Consider the following 13,338-nt stretch of genomic DNA (forward strand, 5'->3'; position numbering starts at 1 on the left):
TTTGTATAAGAATATGAGTAACAGAGAAGAGTATGTTAATCATTTATACTGCTAGTTTTTAAAAAATTATATTTATTTCTAATAGTTTTTCTGTTTAGTGTTTTGGCTTTTATGTTCGCTTTTTTTTCTTTATGTTCGCTTTTCATATTTTACAAGTAACATGATACCATTATTAAAGAATCAAACCATGTCAACAACAACAACAAAGAACATTAGGTTCTGGACTCCCAGGCTGGGTCTTGTCGACAGTGTCGAGGATTTTGGAAGAGGAACTTCCTTGGTGATCCAGTGGCTAAGACTCTGTGCTCCCAGTGCTGGGGGCCAGGTTCCATCTCTGGTCAGGGAACTAGATCTCACACGCTGCAACGAAGAATTCCTATGTTGAAACTAGAGATCCCAGGTGCCATAACAAAGATCAAAGATCTTGCATGCTGTGACTAAGACCCAGCACAGGAAATAATTTTTTTTTTTAAGAATTTTGGTTCTCACTTCAGCAGCACATATACTAAAAGTGGAATGATACAGAGAAGATTAACATGGCACCTGCACAAGGATGACACACAAATTCGTGAAGTGCTCCATATTTTTATGGAAGCTACCTAGATATCTATTGACAGATGCATGGATAAAGAAGTCGTAGTACATATACACAATGGAATATTACTCAGCCATAAAAAGGAACACATTTGAGTCAGTCCTAATGAGGTGGATGAACCTAGAACCTATTATACAGAGTGAAGTAAGTCCAAAAGAGAAAGCATATATACAGAATCTAGAAAAATGGTACTGAAGAATTTACGTACGGGGCAGCAATGGAGAAACAGACATGGAGAATAGACTTATGGACATGGGGAGAGGGGAGGGGAGGTGAGATGGATGGAGAGAGTAACGTGGAAACTCACATCACGATATGTAAAATAGATAGCCAACGGGAATTCGCTGTATGGCTCAGAAAACTCAAACAGGGGCTCTGGATCAACCTAGAGGGGTGGGATGGGGAGGGAGATTGGAGGGAGGTTCAAGAGGGAGGGGATACATGTATACCTATGGCTGATTCATGTTGAGGTTTGACAGAAAACAACAAAATTCTGTAAAGCAATTATCCTTCAATAAAAAATAAACAAATTAAAAAAAAAGAAAAGAAATTTTGCAAGAGATCCAAAGTGCAGTGAAAAGGCAGGATTTAGACATGGGGAGAAACAAAATCCTCAGGTCACGCTAGGTATGGAGAAGGTACAGGACTGTGATGTGGGGGAAAGTGTAGCTGTGAGGGGACTAGGAAAGGAGCCATACGTGAAGGTCCAGGGATAAAATGATGGTGGTTCTGTCCAGGGTTGGGGCATCGGGACGGGGTAGAGGCCCATGCAGTGTCCTTAACACCTGGACTTATACAGAATTAGGCAGCTTTTGCTTTCGTTCCGCTCAAAACAACAGAAATTTATCGTCTCACAGTTCTGGAGCTCAGAAGTCCAGAATCAGTGTTACTGGGTCAAAATCAAGGTGTCACAGAGCTGGAGGCTCTTGCCCCTTCCAGCTTCTGAGGCAGCTGGCTTTCCCTGGCTTGCAGCCACATCACTCCAGTCTCGGCATCTGTGGTCACATGGTCTCCTCTCTGTCTTCAAGTCTCCCACTGCCTTTCTGTTAGAGGGATGCATACATGAGGTTGCAGTCAGGGCCCACCTGGAAAACCCAGGATAATCTCCGCATCTTGAAATCCTCCTCCATTTAATCGCATCCGGACTTGTCCCCTTTTCCAAATAAGGAAACATTTACAGGTTCTGATATCTTTAGGGGCCATCAATCAACCTACTACACTTCCCCTCTCTGACCTTTGACTTTTCTCATCTGTAACCTTTCACACAGGCTTTTATGTATTTGGAGAACAGTGTCCAGACAGGACAAGACAGCATGTTTTTCTTATCCTTACCCACCCCTCAGTTATAGGTAACTCACAGCTCTCCTACGCACCTCTTCAGCCCAACACACTCCCTGCCCAGGAATGGAGCCCACACATGCCTTCTTTTATTCCTTCTGGAAATGTACCGACCCTCTACAATCTGCCAGACTGTAGCTCTCTGGGCACACAGCAGTGGTAAAAACAGACAGAAATCAGGACTTCCCTAGTGGCCCAGTAAGTAGCTAAGACTCCACGATCCTAATGCAGGTGGCCCGGTTTCCATCCCTGGCTGGGGAATTAGACCCTAAACACTGCAGCTAGGAGTTTACAAGACACAACCGAAGATCCTTCCTGCTGCTGCAAAGATGGAAGACCCTGTGTGCTGCAAATAAGAGCCAGTGCAGCCAAATAAATAAAAACAAATGTTAAAAAAAAAAACAAAAAAAACAGTGGGAAGTGGGAGGGAGGCTAAAGAGGGAGGAGACACATGTGTACTTATGGCTGACTCATCTTGATGTATGGCGGAGGCTAACACCATATTGTGAGGCAGTTTTCCTTCAATGAAAAATTTTGGAAAAAATCAAAACATAAATCCCTGGTGCTCGTGGAGCCGACCTTCCACTGGTGGTGGAGCAGGTAAGGCAACAGACGCTTGCTTGGGCTGCCACAGTGAAGTCCCACCGACCGTGGGGCTTAAACCACGGACATGTACTGTCTCACAGTTCTGGAGACAACAAGTCCAAAATCAGTGTGTGGGCACGGAGGGAGAAGGACTTTTTTCTGGGCCTTTCCCCCTGGTTGGTAGATGGCCATCTTTTCCTTGCCTCTGTTTACCTCATCTTCCCACTGTGCGTGTCTCTCTGTGTCTAAATTTCCTTTCTGGGACTTCCCCCGGAAATCCAGTGGTTAAGACTCCACACTTCCAAAGCAGGAGGTGTGGGTTTGATCCCTGGAGGGGGAACAAAGATCCCACATGCCTGTGAGGTGTGGCCAAAAGATTGAAAAAAAAAAAAAAAAAAAAGGAGGGGGGGTACCACTGCCAGGAAAGATGCCTGGGTACTTTCTGTTAGCTGGTGGTAGTCATTGCCTCTGGGGAGGGCATCAAAAGATTGGAGAAACTTAATTTTTCCCTGGATACCTTTCTATATTTTAATTCTGTACCCTGTGTATTCATTTCCTATTCAAAATCATGCAGATTAACATAATATATGCATTATATCTTTGTTAGGCAGCATGAAGGTTTCCGACCTCACGCTAACAGCACATACCGTCCTTGAAAGGTTGAGAATTCTCAGTCTGTTCTCTGCTGGATGATGTCAGCAGAAGCCGGGTGACCTTGAGTGTCGATTTCAGCGGTGGTGTCTTTTCAGACACCAGCAACAGTCACTGCCCGCTACAAGGCGTTTCTGGGTTTATGAGGCTAAGAGCCTCTTTACTTATCATGATCTCATCTACTCGACAGTGTTGGAGGTAACTGGGGCATCGGGGCAGGCCAGAACATGTCCAAAGTGACATAACTAGAAAATGCCCAAGCCAGGCTTGAACGCACACGTCTTTCTAAGCTGCTTTCCCACGGCTTGAAGTGACCATCTTTTGAGGACGTCTGAGGCTGTCCATCAACAGAGGTTTAGGTTTGTGAAGCGCTTCTGTGGTCATCGTGTTGGTAAATCCAGTCAATGGTCTGTTCTCAGGCTGCAGCCAACTTGACCGATCAGGAGCATTTGGTGAGGTGGCTGACTCCTCCTCCTTCAGACACGTTCTCCCCTAGGGTTCTAGGAAGTACCTCTAGACTGGTTCTCCTCCCAGCTCACCGGACACTTCTTGGCATCTTTAGGAGTTCACTGTCAGGACCAAATATTCCGACCGTGGAGAGCCTCAGGGATTGGCCCTTGGACCTGTGTCTTGTCCCTAGAACCTCCAGTTCTAGGAAATCTCATCCCCTATCATGCCTTTCAGTTCAGTTGCTCAGTCCTGTCTGACTCTTTGAAACCCCATGGACTGCTGCACGCCAGGCTTCCCTGCCCATCACCAACTCCCGGAGCTTGCTCAGACTCATGTCCATCGAGTCGCTGATGCCATCCAACCATCTACTGTCTATACGCTGATGCCTCTTCCTACATTTATACCTCCAGCTCAAACTCCCCCTTCCCCCCACTCACCACCCTGGCTATTCAACTGCTTCCTTGCCATCTACCGGTAAGACTAAGAGCCCTTCATCCCCTCTTCTGTCCTCCCCCAACCCATTCCCCCCTTTACCTCCACATCTCTGCCACACCAACCCCATCTTCTCAGCAACCCAGGCCCTCAAACCTTGGAGTCATCCACTCCTCTCCCACCCCACACAAACCCTATCAGCTGGACTTTCCAAGCAGATCTAGAACCTTACCCCTTCTCTCCATCTCCTCAGTCTCCACTCTGATCTGGGCCACCTTCACCTGGGGCCTGAAATAGCCCAACAGCCTCTCCACTGGACTCCCTCCTCTTGCCCTCGCCCGTCACTTGGTCTACTTGCAGCCGCAAAGCCAGAGGCGATCCTTCAGAGTAAGCCAGCCTGTGTCTCTCCTCTACTGAAAAGCTGCCAGTGGTTCCCTGTCTCATTGAGGATAACGGCGGAGCTCCTGGGACTTCCCTGGTGGTCCGAGGGTTAGGAATCCACCTTGCAATGCAGGGGACATGAGTTCGATCCCTGTTTGGGGAACTAAGATCCCACATGCTGCGGAGCCATGATGCCCGCACGCTGCAGTTAGAGTCCATGAACTAGAACTAAAGATCTCGCCCGATGCAACTAAGACCCAAAGCAGCCAAACTAGAAAACAAACTGAGCTCCTTAAAATGGTCCCAATGGCCGTCTTGTTCCTCCCTCCCTCGGCGACCTCCGACCTCCTCTGCTGCTCTTTCCTGCCCTGGTATAAATCCTTCCAGCCCTTCTCCAACACCCAGTACCCAGCACCTACACTTGCAGGAAGCTCTCAGGGTGGGCCTTCCTCCTCCCCATGCCTTTGTGCTTCTTAACTTCATGCTACGGATGTTTGGGGCTGGTTAGTTAGCTTTGTTGTAGGGATAGGGGGTGGGGGGGTGCATTTCAGGAAGGTCACCAGCATTCCCGGCCTCTCCGTACTGGCTGTCCACAGCATCTCCATATCTCAAGAAATTGCCACGTGTCCTCTGGTGGGGGCAAAATCTCTAGGCGGGGAACCGCAGCCCTTCCTGTAATGTATTCCCCAGATACCCTTGTGCCTCCTCCCTCATCTCCTTGGGGCCTCCACTCAGCTGTCACCTCCTTTTGGAGGTCTCTGTCCTCCCCAATTATCACTGCCGCCCACCACAAAGTCCCTGGGTCCCTTCCTGCTATATTTGTCCCCATAGCACTTATCACCATTTCCTGTTATTATCTGTCTCTTCTCCCTAGACTGTCAGCTTCAAAGAATATTTGCCAAATTCACTGCTGTACCCCCAGCACTTACAGAAAAACCTGGCACACAGTAGGCACTCAGTAGATGCTTCTTGAAAGAACAAATCCATGTCAGGCTTTGTAACAGATGCATGAGCATTAGACCTTGACCCTGACAGACTTACACTCCAGGCCGGGTGCGGGAAGTAAAGAGACAAATGTCTCAGTGCAGTGGCAGGTGGTGGCAAGTGCCAGGAAGAAAAACAAGCGTGTGTCTTGGTTTCCTAGGCTGTGAACAAAGTTCCACAAACCCGGCGGCTTAAAGCAATAGAGCCTTATTGTCTTGCCCTCCTAGAGGCCAGAGGTCTGAATCCAAGGTGTCGGTGGGGACGTGCGGGGGGCGGGGAATCCTTCCTTGTCTCCTCCTCGCTTCTGCTGGTTTCCCAGCTCTCTTGGGCATTCCGAGGCTTGTAAATCCTGCAGACCAACCCTCCGTCTACCCAAGGCCTTCTCCCTGTGCGTCTCCACAGCACCTTCTCTCTGTGCATGTCTGTCCAAAGGTCCCTTTTGAATAAGAGCACCGCGCTTCTTAGATGAGGGCGCACCCCCATGACCCCATTCCGTTTTGATCTCTGTACAGATCCTACTTCCCCAGAGGCCACATTCTCAGCTGGGGGTGGGTGGGGGGGTGGGCAATCCATTACGTTTCTTGGCGGGGACAACGCAGTTCAGCCCCTAAAGTGGGGCGTGGGTTGAGAGGGTGCTGGCAAGGCTTCTGAGTTGCTGGCATTTGAGCGGAGTCCTGAATGAGCAGGGGGTGAGTCCTGTGGCTTTTTGAGGGAAGAACATTCCAGGCACAGGGAACAGCCAGTGCAAAGCGGCAGCCAGGGTACCTACCTCAAAATGCTGGGAGGATTCAGTGGCTTAATACATGAAAACCTTTGATTTGAGCCTCACCTGGGGACCAAAAAACAGTCAGCAGGCAGTTAACATGAGTTATTATTACTATTACTATTATTTATCCTTTTAACAGTCTCTAACGTGACGTCTGCTCTGGACCTGGTAGGCTCCTAGGGCCGGGGATACACTTTGAACTAGCCAGACAGCACCCTGTCTTTTTGGGGCTGAACGTCTAGCTGGGGGAGACCAAGAATCCAGTAAGTCAGCAGAGAACAGCTTGTGGTGTGATTGCTGACAGCCCCAGGGCTCAGTGCAACAGGGTGATGTCATACAGGGTGACTGCTGGGTGGGGCTGGGGCGCCTCCACTGGTTAAAGCCCTTTGGGAGGAGGTGACCTTGGAGCTGAAGGTTCTTTCCTCCAGGGGACGTTCGTGGAGAAAGGTCCACTGGTCAGGTCAAGAGCCATGACTAGGCTGCCATTGGCCATGGCAGGGGTGCCCCAAAGGTGAGAATTTAATGAACCTATAACACTGGCAAGTCAATTCAGGTTAACTGCAAAGAGCAGGACGCCTGATCAAACTGGTCTTAGAATTCCAGACTTCTTTTATCAAACCCCACGACCATCCGATCCCTGTCTCCAAATGAAGAAAACATTGGTGAGAAACAGAATCATTCCCTAGGTCAGACCCCCGTGATTCTGTCTGACTTTAGGTCCAGGTGGGAGCAGTTAAGAACAGGTACTGTGGTTGCCCCTGTAAACCCACGGGTTACTCTCAAAGCGGGTTAGCCACATGACGACGCCACGATTACACATTCTCAGTGGGCTCTCTGGGCTGGATTCAGCACCGCTCCTCAGTTCAGTTCAGTTCAGTTGCTCAGTCGTGTCTGACTCTTTGCGACCCCATGAATCGCAGCACGCCAGGCCTCCCTGTCCATCACCAACTTCCGGAGTTCACTCAGACTCACGTCCATCGAGTCAGTGATGCCATCCAGCCATCTCATCCTCTGTCGTCCCCTTCTCCTCCTGCCCCCAATCCCTCCCAGCATCAGAGTCTTTTCCAATGAGTCACCTCTTCACATGAGGTGGCCAAAGTACTGGAGTTTCAGCTTTAGCATCATTCCTTCCAAAGAAATCCCAGGGCTGATCTCCTTCAGAAAGGACTGGTTGGATCTCCTTGCAGTCCAAGGGACTCTCAAGAGTCTTCTCCAACAACACAGTTCAAAAGCATCTATTCTTCAGTGCTCAGCCTTCTTCACAGTCCAACTCTCACGTCCATACATGACCACAGGAAAAACCATAGCCTTGACCAGACGGACCTTTGTTGGCAAAGTAATGTCTCTGCTTTTGAATATGCTATCTAGGTTGGTCATAACTTTCCTTCCAAGGAATAAGCATCTTTTAATTTCATGGCTGCAGTCACCATCTGCAGTGATTTTGGAGCCCCCCAAAATAAAGTCTGACACTGTTTCCACTGTTTCCCCATCTATTTGCCATGAAGTGATGGGACCGGATGCCATGATCTTTGTTTTCTGAATGTTGAGCTTTAAGCCAACTTGTTCACTCTCCTCTTTCACTTTCATCAAGAGGCTTTTGAGTTCCTCTTCACTTTCTGCCATAAGGGTGGTGTCATCTGCATATCTGAGGTTATTGACATTTCTCCCGGCAATCTTGATTCCAGCTTGTGCTTCTTCCAGTCCAGCGTTTCTCATGATGTACTCTGCATATAAGTTAAATAAACAGGATGACAATATACAGCCTTGACCTACTCCTTTTCCTATTTGGAGCCAGTCGGTTGTTCCATGTCCAGTTCGAACTGTTGCTTCCTGACCTGCATACAAATTTCTCAAGAGGCAGATCAGGTGCTCTGGTATTCCCATCTCTTTCAGAATCTCCCATAGTTTATTGTGATCCACACAGTCAAAGGTTTTGGCATAGTCAATAAAGCAGAAATAGATGTTTTTCTGGAACTCTCTTGCTTTTTCCATGATCCAGCAGATGTTGGCAATTTGATCTCTGGTTCCTCTGCCTTTTCTAAAACCAGCTTGAACGTCAGAAGTTCGTGGTTCACATGTTGCTGAAGCCTGGCTTGGAGAATTTTGAGCATTATTTTACTAGTGTGTGAGATAAGTGCAATTGTGTGGTAGTTTGAGCATTCTTTGGCATTGCCTTTCTTTGGGATTGGAATGAAAACTGACCTTTTCCAGTCCTATGGCCACTGCTGAGTTTTCCAAATTTGCTGGCATATTGAGTGCAGCACTTTCACAGCATCATCTTTCAGGATTTGAAATAGCTCAACTGGAATTCCATCACCTCCACTAGCTTTGTTCATAGTGATGCTTTCTAAGGCCCACTTGACTTCACATTCCAGGATGTCTGGCTCTAGGTCAGTGATCACACCACTGTGATTATCTTGGTCGTGAAGATCTTTTTTGTACAGTTCTGTGTATTCTTGCCATCTCTTCTTAATATCTTCTGCTTCTGTTAGGTCCATACCATTTCTGTCCTTTATCGAGCCCATCTTTGCGTGAAAATTTCCTTTGGTATCTCTGATTTTCTTGAAGAGACCTCTAGTCTTTCCCATTCTGTTGTTTTCCTCTATTTGCATTGATCGCTAAAGAAGGCTTTCTTATCTCTTCTTGCTATTCTTTGGAACGCTGCATTCAGATGTTTATATCTTTCCTTTTCTCCTTTGCTTTTCGCATCTTTTCTTTTCACAGCTATTTGTAAGGCCTCTCCAGACAGCCATTTTGCTTTTTTGCATTTCTTTTCCATGGGAATGGTCTTGATACCTGTCTCCTTCCATAGTTCATCAGGCACTCTATCAGATCTAGGCCCTTAAATCTATTTCTCACTTCCACTGTATAATCATAAGGGATTTGATTTAGGTCATATCTGAATGGTCTAGTGGTTTTCCCTACTTTCTTCAATTTAAGTCTGAATTGGTAATAAGGAGTTCATGATCTGAACCACAGTCAGCTCCTGGTCTTGTCTTTGCTGACTGTATAGAGCTTCTCCATCTTTGGCTGCTAAAGGGTATAATCAATCTGATTTCAGTGTTGACCATCTGGTGATGTCCATGTGTAGAGTCTTCTCTTGTGTTGTTGGAAGAGGTTGTTTGTTATGACTAGTGTATTTTCTTGGCAAAACTCTATTAGCCTTTGCCCTGCTTCATTCTGTATTCCAAGGCCAAATTTGCCTGTTACTCCAGATGTTTCTTGACTTCCTACTTTTGCATTCCAGTCCCCTATAATGAAAAGGACATCTTTTTGGAGTGTTAGTTCTAAAAGGTCTTGTAGGTCTTCATAGAACCGTTCAACTTCAGCTTCTTCAGCCTTACTGGTTGAGGCATAGGCTTGGATTACCGTGATATTGAATGGTTTGCCTTGGAAACGAACAGAGATCATTCTGTCGTTTTTGAGATTGCATCCAAATACTGCATTTCAGACTCTTTTGTTGATCATGATGGCTACTCCATTTCTTCTAAGGGATTCCTGCCCACAGTAGTAGATGTAATGGTCATCTGAGTTAAGTTCACCCATTCCAGTCCATTTTAGTTTGCTGATTCCTAGAATGTTGACATTCACTCTTGCCATCTCCTGTTTGACCACTTCCAATTTGCCTTGATTCATGGACCTGACATTCCAGGTTCCTATGCAATATTGCTCTTTACAGCATCAGACCTTGTGTCTATCACCAGTCACAACCACAGCTGGGTATTCTTTTTGCTTTGGCTCCATCCCTTCATTCTTTTTGGAGTTATTTCTCCACTGATCTCCAGTAGCATATTGGGCACCTACTGACCTGGGGAGTTCCTCTTTCAGTATCCTATCATTTTGCCTTTTCATACTGTTCATGGGGTTCTCAAGGCAAGAATAGTGAAGTGATTTGCCATTCCCTTCTCCAGTGGACCACATTCTGTCAGATCTCTCCACCATGACCTGCCCATCTTGGGTTGCCCCACGGGCATGGCTTAGTTTCATTCAGTTAGACAAGGCTGTGGTCCTAGTGTGATTAGATTGACTAGTTTTCTGTGAGTATGGTTTCAGCAAACAGCAGGGGGCAGTCTAATTAATTGGAAAGTAACTCCAGGAAGGGTACCCTGAAGAAATGAATTTTGTGTTGGGTTTTGCAGGATGAGTAGGAGATTTCTGCTAACAATAGTGACAGCTAAGTAGTGTCAGACACTGTGCCAAGTAAACACTATTAATAAAGGAAACATTCAGGTATGACCTAAATCAAATCCCTTATGATTATACAGTGGAAGTGACAAGTAGATTCAAGGGATTGGATCTGATAGAGTGCCTGAAGAACTATGGATGGAGGTTTGTGCCATTGTACAGGAGGCAGTGATCAAGGCCATACCCAAGAAAAAGAAAAGCAAAAAGTTTAAATGGTTGTCTGAGGAGGCCTTATAAACAGCTGAGAAAAGAACAGAAGCTAAAACAAAGGAGAAAAGGAAAGATATACCCATTTGAATGCAGAGTTCCAAAGAATAACAAGGAGAAATAAGAAAGCCTTCCTAAGTGATCAATGCAAAGAAATAGAGGAAAACAATAGAATGGGAAAGACTAGAGTTCTCTTCAGAAAAATTAGAGATACCAAGGGAACATTTCATGCAAAGATGGGCTCAGTAAAGGACAGAAATAGTATGGACCTAAAAGAAGCAGAAGATATTAAGAAGAGGTGGCAAGAATACATAGGAGAACTGTACAAAAAAGATCTTCATGACCCAGATAACCACGATGGTGTGATCCCTCACTTGGAGCCAGACATCCTGGAATGTGAAGTCAAGTGGGCCTTAGAAAGCATCACTACAAACAAAGCTAGTGGAGGTGATGGAATTCCAGTTGAGCTATTTCAAATCCTGAAAGATGATGCTGTGAACGTGCTGCACTCAATATGCCAGCAAATGTGGAAAACTCAGCAGTGGCCATAGGACTGGAAAAGGTCAGTTTTCATTCCAATCCCAAAGAAAGGCAATGCCAAAGAATGCTCAAACTACTGCACGATTGCACTCATCTCACACGCTAGCAAAGTAATGCTCAAAATTCTCCAAGCCAGGCTTCAATAGTATGTGAACCATGAACTTCCAGATGTTCAAGCTGGATTTAGAGAAGGCAGAGGAACCAGAGATCAAATGGCCAACATCTGTTGGATCATGGAAAAAGCAAGAGAGTTCCCGAAGAACATCTATTTCTGCTTTATTGACTATGCCAAAGCCTTTGACTGTGTGGATCACAAAAAACTGTGGAAAATTCTTCGAGATGGGAATATCAGACCACCTTTCCTGCCTCCTGAGAAATCTGTATGCAGGTCAAGAAGCAAGTTAGATCTGGACGTGGAACAACAGACTGGTTCCAAATTGGGAAAGGAGTACATCAAAGCTTTATATAGTCATCCTACTTATTTAACTTAATGCAGAGTACATCATGTGAAATGCCTGGCTGGATGAAGCACAAGATAGAATCAAGATTGCTGGGCGAAATATCAGTAATCTCAAATACACAGATAACACCACCCTTATAGCAGAAAGAGAAGAAGAACTAAAAAGCCTCTTGATGCAAGTGAAAGAGGAGAGTGAAAAAGTTGGCTTAAAACTCAATATTCAGAAAACTAAGATCATGGCATCCGGTCCCATCACTCACAGCAAGTAGATGGGGAAACAATAGAAACAGTGAGAGACTTTATTTTTTGGGTTCCAAAATCACTGCAGATGGTGACTGCAGCCATGAAATTAAGATGCTTGCTCCTGGAAGAAAAGCTATGACCAACCTAGACAGCATATTAAAAAGCAGAGATATTACTTTGCCAACAAAGGTCTGTCTAGTCAAAGCTATGGTTTTTCTAGTAGTCATGTATGGATGTGAGAGTTGGAATGTAAAGAAAGCTGAGTATTGAAGAATTGATGCTTTTGGAGAAGACTCTTGAGAATCCCTTGGGCTGCAAAGGAGATCAATCCTAAAGGAAATCAGTCCTGAATATTCATTGGAAGTACTGATGCTGAAGCTGAAACTCCAATACTTTGGCCACTTGATGCGAAGAACTGATTCATTTGAAAAGACCCTGATGCTAGGTAAGATTGAAGGTGGGAGAAGAAGGGGACGACAGAGATGAGTTGGTTGCACGGCATCCCCAACTCAATGGACATGAGTCTGAGCAAGTTCCAGGAGTTGGTGATGGACAGGGAGGCCTGGTGTGCTGTAGTCCTTGGGGTCGCAAAGAGGCGGACACGACTGAGCGACTGAACTGAACTGATCAGATCAGATCAGATCAGTCGCTCAGTCGTGTCCGACTCTTTGCCACCCCATGAATCGCAGCACACCAGGCCTCCCTGTCCATCACCAACTCCCGGAGTTCACTCAGACTCATGTCCATCGAGTCAGTGATGCCATCCAGCCATCTCATCCTCTGTCGTCCCCTTCTCCTCCTGCCCCCAATCCCTCCCAGCATCAGAGTCTTTTCTAATGAGTCACCTCTTCACATGAGGTGGCCAAAGTACTGGAGTTTCAGCTTTAGCATCATTCCTTCCAAAGAAATCCCAGGGCTGATCTCCTTCAGAAAGGACTGGTTGGATCTCCTTGCAGTCCAAGGGACTCTCAAGAGTCTTCTCCAACAACACAGTTCAAAAGCATCAATTCTTCCGCGCTTAGCCTTCTTCACTGTCCAACTCTCACGCCCATACATGACCACAGGAAAAACCATAGCCTTGACCAGACGGACCTTTGTTGGCAAAGTAATGTCTCTGCTTTTGAATATGCTATCTAGGTTGGTCATAACTTTCCTTCCAAGGAATAAGCGTCTTTTAATTTCATGGCTGCAGTCACCATCTGCAGTGATTTTGGAGCCCCCCAAAATAAACTCTGACACTGTTTCCACTGTTTCCCCATCTATTTCCCATGAAGTGATGGGACCGGATGCCATGATCTTTGTTTTCTGAATGTTGAGCTTTAAGCCAACTTGTTCACCCTCCTCTTTCACTTTCATCAAGAGGCTTTTTAGTTCCTCTTCACTTTCTGCCACAAGGGTGGTGTCATCTGCATATCTGAGGTTATTGATATTTCTCCCAGCAATCTTGATTCCAGCTTGTGTTTCTTCCAGTCCAGCGTTTCTCATGATGTACTCTGCATATAAGTTAAATAAACAGGGTGA

General features: G+C 46.1%; 1 non-coding gene across 1 annotated transcript; it reads left to right on the forward strand.

Annotated features, from left to right (window-relative positions):
* The first annotated feature begins 481 nt into the window (after nt 1–481).
* LOC113903770 lies at nt 482–588 on the forward strand. The gene has a single exon (XR_003514307.1). It is a non-coding gene; the product is annotated as a U6 spliceosomal RNA (small nuclear RNA).
* The last annotated feature ends 12,750 nt before the right edge of the window (nt 589–13,338 follow it).

The sequence above is a fragment of the Bos indicus x Bos taurus genome, chromosome 13 (assembly GCF_003369695.1).
Source record: "Bos indicus x Bos taurus breed Angus x Brahman F1 hybrid chromosome 13, Bos_hybrid_MaternalHap_v2.0, whole genome shotgun sequence".
Lineage (NCBI taxonomy): Eukaryota > Metazoa > Chordata > Mammalia > Artiodactyla > Bovidae > Bos > Bos indicus x Bos taurus.